This window comes from Scylla paramamosain, chromosome 17 (assembly GCF_035594125.1).
Source record: "Scylla paramamosain isolate STU-SP2022 chromosome 17, ASM3559412v1, whole genome shotgun sequence".
In the NCBI taxonomy this organism is placed as follows: Eukaryota; Metazoa; Arthropoda; class Malacostraca; order Decapoda; family Portunidae; genus Scylla; species Scylla paramamosain.
In genome coordinates, this window is record NC_087167.1 from 16,669,152 (window position 1) to 16,675,450 (window position 6,299).

Consider the following 6,299-nt stretch of genomic DNA (forward strand, 5'->3'; position numbering starts at 1 on the left):
TAGTAAACAATATAATAGGTAAATTGCTTCTCCAAGCGACTAAGTCCGTGTTTTCAGACGTCTCAGCGTCTTATCCCGATTATTTTTAACAGGCTCTTGTGGAAGTTATTGGGATTTTCACGTGTTTTCATGATTTTTGTGATAATGTAACAAGGATTCGGCTTCATAATTGTGGAAAAAGAGAATCTATTCTATGAGAATCTCATAAATCATTTTATGAGAGTCCCAAGTATTTCAGAGTATGAATCTTAGACTTACACTCATTACTGTCTTCTTAAACGCTGTCTCTCATTAAAACTATTTTCAAAAGCTACAGAGATGATTAGTCATGTTTTCATAGGTGTTGTTTTTTGTTAATTAAGTAGAATCCTCGTGAAACTATCAATATAATCATGAAAACACCAAGGGAAACCCTTATTAACTTCCCTTACAACCTGTCATATTTAAGTGAAAGCACGACGGTGTTTAAAAACATGGTGTTAGTCAGAAGTAATTTTTTTACATTTCTTTTTTACTGTTTTGTGCTCTCTTTCAATTTCAGTTCCATGAGAATATGATAGCTTTGTGTTTGTTTATGGGAATTCTCAGCAGATCATGTACAGGCTTCCCACCACGACTGTAGTACATAGAACAGCCATCTTGAACAGCGCAAGACGACCCACTTAGGCTAGATTTGTGACAGTGGGATCTTTATTTCCCTTACTTTATTATTATTATTATTATTATTATTATTATTATTATTATTATTATTATTATTATTATTATTATTATTATTATCATTATTATTATCATTGTTGTTGTTGGTGGTGGTGGTGATGTTAATGTTGTTGTTGTTGTTGTTGTTGTTGTTGTTGTTGTTATTATTATTATTATTATTATTATTATTATTATTATTATTATTATTATTATTATTATTATCATTATTATTGTTAATAATAATTTAGGGTGTACATGTTGTAGGAAAGGCCGACTAACCTATCTGCTGCTGTATGTGATGTCAACTTTAGTCGAGCGATTGTGATAGGTGTTCCCGGGTTCGATCCTTTTATTCAACGAAATACCTTCCTTATTTTGTCCGATGCATTCTGAAACTCAGTAATATAATGTACGATCACAATGAAAAGAAAAAAATGCAAGTCCAGAATTTACAGTTTTTATTTAATTATTTATTTATTTATTTTTTTTACTTTTTAACATGTCCATCAAAGCTGAGATGTTTAAATTACTGAGCGCTCATTCGATAGATTAAGAGCGGGTATGATCGTCTCTTCCAGCAAATTCACCAGCCTTTCTAGTACATACAAAACAGTAGAGGCAGTGACTGAATTCACCCAGTATGAAGCAAGTTACTAGTGAATAAAAAAAAAAAAAAAAAATAAATAAATAAAAAGTAAGAAAAAAAAATAAAGAGAGAGAGAGAGAGAGAGAGAGAGAGAGAGAGAGAGAGAGAGAGAGAGAGAGAGAGAGAGAGAGAGAGAAATGATAAGAAAATAAAGGAAGCTGCAAGAAGCCATCAGGCCTACACCTGACAGTCTTTGTATGAAACACCCTTACATATTTACATCTATCATCCTCATCCATAAATTTGTCGAGGGTGTGTAAAACTTTTCTGAAAGACATGCAGGAGTGATAATCTCCGAGTGTAGGTAATGACGCCTGCCTGACCACTCGGCAATAACGTCCTGAGCTACTACTTGATAAGCAAGACCCTGGTGATTTGTGGCCTAAAGGGATGACAGTTTTATGACAAGCTTGTGACTTATGAGGAACCATTAAAAGTGAATGACCTGTTCCTAACGTTCATGTGTCTATCCGAGGAGAATATTCGGCCTTGTAAGGGCTTAAAGATGTACGAGATATCCTGGAAATACACTCGAGAGATGCAGGGCGTGCTAATGGGATGGTGTGGTGGTACGGTAAAGGATGGCTTGGTAAAAATGAAGTGGGTAAATAAGTAAACAAGTAAAGGACTGCCACATATAGGCTTCTTCCATTTTCTCATGTTCTTAGATACATAGATATATAAATAGATAGAAAGGTGGATATAGATAGATAGATAGTTGGATAAATAGATAGATAGCCAGCTAGCTAGATAGATGGATGGCTAGATAGATAGATAGATGGATGGATAAATGGATGAATGAATGGATAGATAGACAGATAGAAAATAACATAAATAGATAAATAAATAATATATTAAATCCTTAAAAATACCAACTAGGCTACAACTGTACTTCCGTGCCCCGCAACCAACACACCAACTGTTTATCACTCTATTGAAATCAGGAATATTTAAATTTTCACAAGATTAAAGCGTGGCATTCGTGCAGGTAACTCGATATACTCACACTTTTCATGCAAAACTATATTATGTAATACAGCAAGTGTCTGGGTACACATAATTCACTTCACTTCAACAGAACAAAAGAGCCTACAAACACACAAGAAAATAAGGGAAGCTGCAAGAAGTTATCAGGCCTATACGTGACAGTCCCAGTACAAAGCACACCTACGCTATCTAGACCTATCATTCCCGTGCACAAAATCTGTCTAACCTATTAAGGCTCCCTATTAACTTCCTACTAGCAACCTGACTGATTAAGTACGTATCTTTTGAATTCATGCTTGAAATATTATTCCATTTAAGGAAACTTATATATATATATATATATATATATATATATATATATATATATATATATATATATATATATATATATATATATATATATATATATATATATATATATATATATATATATATATATATATATATATTCCTTCATTACAACAGTAGAAATGTGTTACGAAAGGCACGTTCAGTGAAGAGGAGTGTCAGTCTTGAATGTAGTGGCATGTAGAGCCATTCTCCCAGGCGGCTATCAGTGACGTCTCCTTTAACCAGCTGCCTCAGGGTTCCAGGGTTCGATCCTCAAAATATGGCGCAAACAAGGTTTTGAGAACTTCTATACTATCTCTCCTTTTCTGATCAGCACGTAACCCCATCTCCACTTTTTTTCTCTTCTTCCGTGCGGCTGTTTTGGTGTGCCTATACTGTTCACTGGTTACGTGGATCAGATACTAAAACACATACGTAACATATAATAAAGAATATTTAAAGATAAAAAAATACACTACATGGACAAGACCAGCTACTTCCAGAGAGAGAGAGAGAGAGAGAGAGAGAGAGAGAGAGAGAGAGAGAGAGAGAGAGAGAGAGAGAGAGAGAGATTATGAATGAGTAGGAAATGCCAAAAGAACTTTTTAATAACATCTAATGTGTGACGCTGTTCTCTTGGTACGGTGGGAAGCAGCACAGGAAGAGATGCCCCAGACAGGCTTTGCGGGGCTTCGTGGCTGTTCTAGGCTAGGAGAAGGCTGTGTTGTTTTACTCTTCCTTCACTGAGGGGACATAAGTTGACTACAATGACGAAGTTACGAAGCAAAAGAACAGAGGAAAGAGACGAATTCGTAGCTATGTTGTTTTATTCTTCCTTTAATGAGGGGATGTGAAGAGACCACACAGACGGAGAAGAAACGAAACACAAGAAAGGGTGGGTATTATTTCGAGACCGTGACTATTTACGTATTTCCTTGTAAAACTATGATATTTTTTTTTTTTAATCGTGGCAATGAACGAATTAGCAATGAAATTAATGAAGTGAATTAATCTAAACCAAATCTAAGCTAACCTAATTTGGCCCTCGAATGGGAGCGCTATTGTTATCTCAGTATTATCAGATAGGAGGAAGGAGACAAAACAAGAAATAAATAAGATGAAAATAAGGAAAAGGAAAGAAGAAAGACGATATGAAGAAATGACCAGTACCCAACGTAGTTTTGAAACACGAGGTGAGAAGGGAAAAGAGACCCAAACACGGACGCAGGTCACCACAGCAGGAAAAAAAAAAAAAAAGGTTACAATTACAAACAGAGGATGCCATGGACGAAGGAATCAAAGCGCGCTAATTTTCAGAAATCAAAGTTTTACGTGAATTACTAGAAGCGTAGTTCATTGATATACCACTGTAATAGTCATGATGTACTGTACCAGTTAAATACAACAATAACAACAACAACAACAACAACAACAATATTTAATAATAATAATAATAATAATAATAATAATAATAATAATAATAATAATAATAATAACATTAATAATAACAATAGTAGTAGTAGTAGTAGTAGTAGTAGTAGCAGTAGTAGTGATAATAGATAATGATAATAATGCAACGAAGATAACAGAGATAAAGCATTAATTCACCACTTCCACACCAACACTTCATGAGTAGTGTGTGTTTTCTCTACACGCACCATCACGCGTGAAAAGACGCATCCCCGAGGCTCTCACAGCCCCTCTTTGTGGTCTTGCTTGCAGAGTATCGAGAATGATCACACAGAGGTTGAAATATGGACGAAGAAACACTGATAAACACTAACACACAAACACTGTTACGCAGCTGCACGCAGATGCCGATGGATACGGAGGGAATAATAAGAGTGCATGATATAGCATCACAACTTCTCCAACTCCTTGTATGATGAATACAACAGCAACAGCAACACCTCAACCTCCACTACTATCACCAATAATAACAATAACAGATTTGACAAAAAAAAGTAAATAAATGAATATGTAAATAAATAAAACGAAGAAATAAAGATAGGAATTATAGCCGAGAGGAAGCTGTTACTGGCGAAAATGAATCACCACTTAATTAAGAAAAGAAAAAAGAAAAAGAGAAGTTATCTTCACATAGTAAATTAACAGAATATTTGTAACCTCAGCATTAGCATACAAGTGACAACAAAGTTTTCATGATGTTTTCACCTTTACATTAATACTCACTGGATGAGTATTTACGGTGAAGTTAAAAAGCAGTTATTGCATCATTACCTCTCTCTCTCTCTCTCTCTCTCTCTCTCTCTCTCTCTCTCTCTCTCTCTCTCTCTCTCTCTCTCTCTCTCTCTCTCTCTCTCTCTCTCTCTCTCTCTCTCATTTCGTCAGGGGCTAATACGAGTAAACCTAGCAATGTGGGTGAACAGTAATATCTCTCTCTCTCTCTCTCTCTCTCTCTCTCTCTCTCTCTCTCTCTCTCCATATAAGTATGTGTGTGTGTGTGTGTGTGTGTGTGTGTGTGTGTGTGTGTGTGTGTGTGTGTGTGTAAATAAAAAGCTGTATAAATATTCAGTATGGTAATGATCTGCGGGTGTATCTGACTGTTGACCTTTTTGTTGGCCTCACTTTCACCACCGCCACAACCACCGCCACTCTTGTTGGCCTCATCCGGCAATGAAAGAGTGCATACCCTTATGTAGCAGTGAGGAGGCTCCTTTTGCTCCTTTCTGAGCATGGATAGCTTTTTCTTTTCCGGCCTTTTTTTTTTTGTATTAATTTTATGTTTACATGTATGAAGCTATTAACTGTTAACTTTGATATTTTTTTTTTATCACGTTCTGATGTCGTATGGGGGGAGAACATTTCGTCAGGAGGCGCTAATACGAGTAAACCTAGCAATGTGGGTGAACACTAGTCTCTCTCTCTCTCTCTCTCTCTCTCTCTCTCTCTCTCTCTCTCTCTCTCTCTCTCTCCACACACACACACACACACACACACACACACCACATGCACACACACACGTATGAGAAAAAGTGGCGGTGTCTTGATGGGGGAAGACCGAGCGTGCTGGGGAGAGACGTTATCCTCTCCTTCCTCCGGCTCCCACCTGCTTCCTCAGCCGTCGCGACGCCTGGCTCCATCATTTGGACACCACCACGACAAAACTCATGATCCATCGCTGAATTCTTCACCGTTTCTTGCGTATTGCAACCTATTCCGTAGTTTTAACTATGATAATTGTAACACCTGACGAGAAGAGGTGAAAGATAAGTAAGCGGGTGCATCCCTCCTCCCCTAACCCCGCCTTGGCGTGGCAGCGGCAGGACAGGTGTCAGGTGTTTGGTGGCGCGTCGCCACATCCGGCGGCTTCCTCTCTTAGGACGTCCGTGGCCGCTCCATTGTTCGACGCACGATGTGTTTATGTCACGGTTCTCAGCTCTTCGCTGTCCAAGGCACGCTGTGTGTCGAGGCGCGTTGGCTTTGCTATACGCCAGATCGACTGTGCTTCTTGAACAATGCTACCTTTTATTATCAAGGGGATTCTATTTTTTTCTTTTTTTTCTTTTCTGCCGAGTGTGTCAGCGACAGTTAGGAAGAAAAGAAAATAATAGACAAAAGTGTCGTTGCATGCGCGTGTTTAATGTTTTCAACTTCTGATTATTTTCTTCCCTTTTAT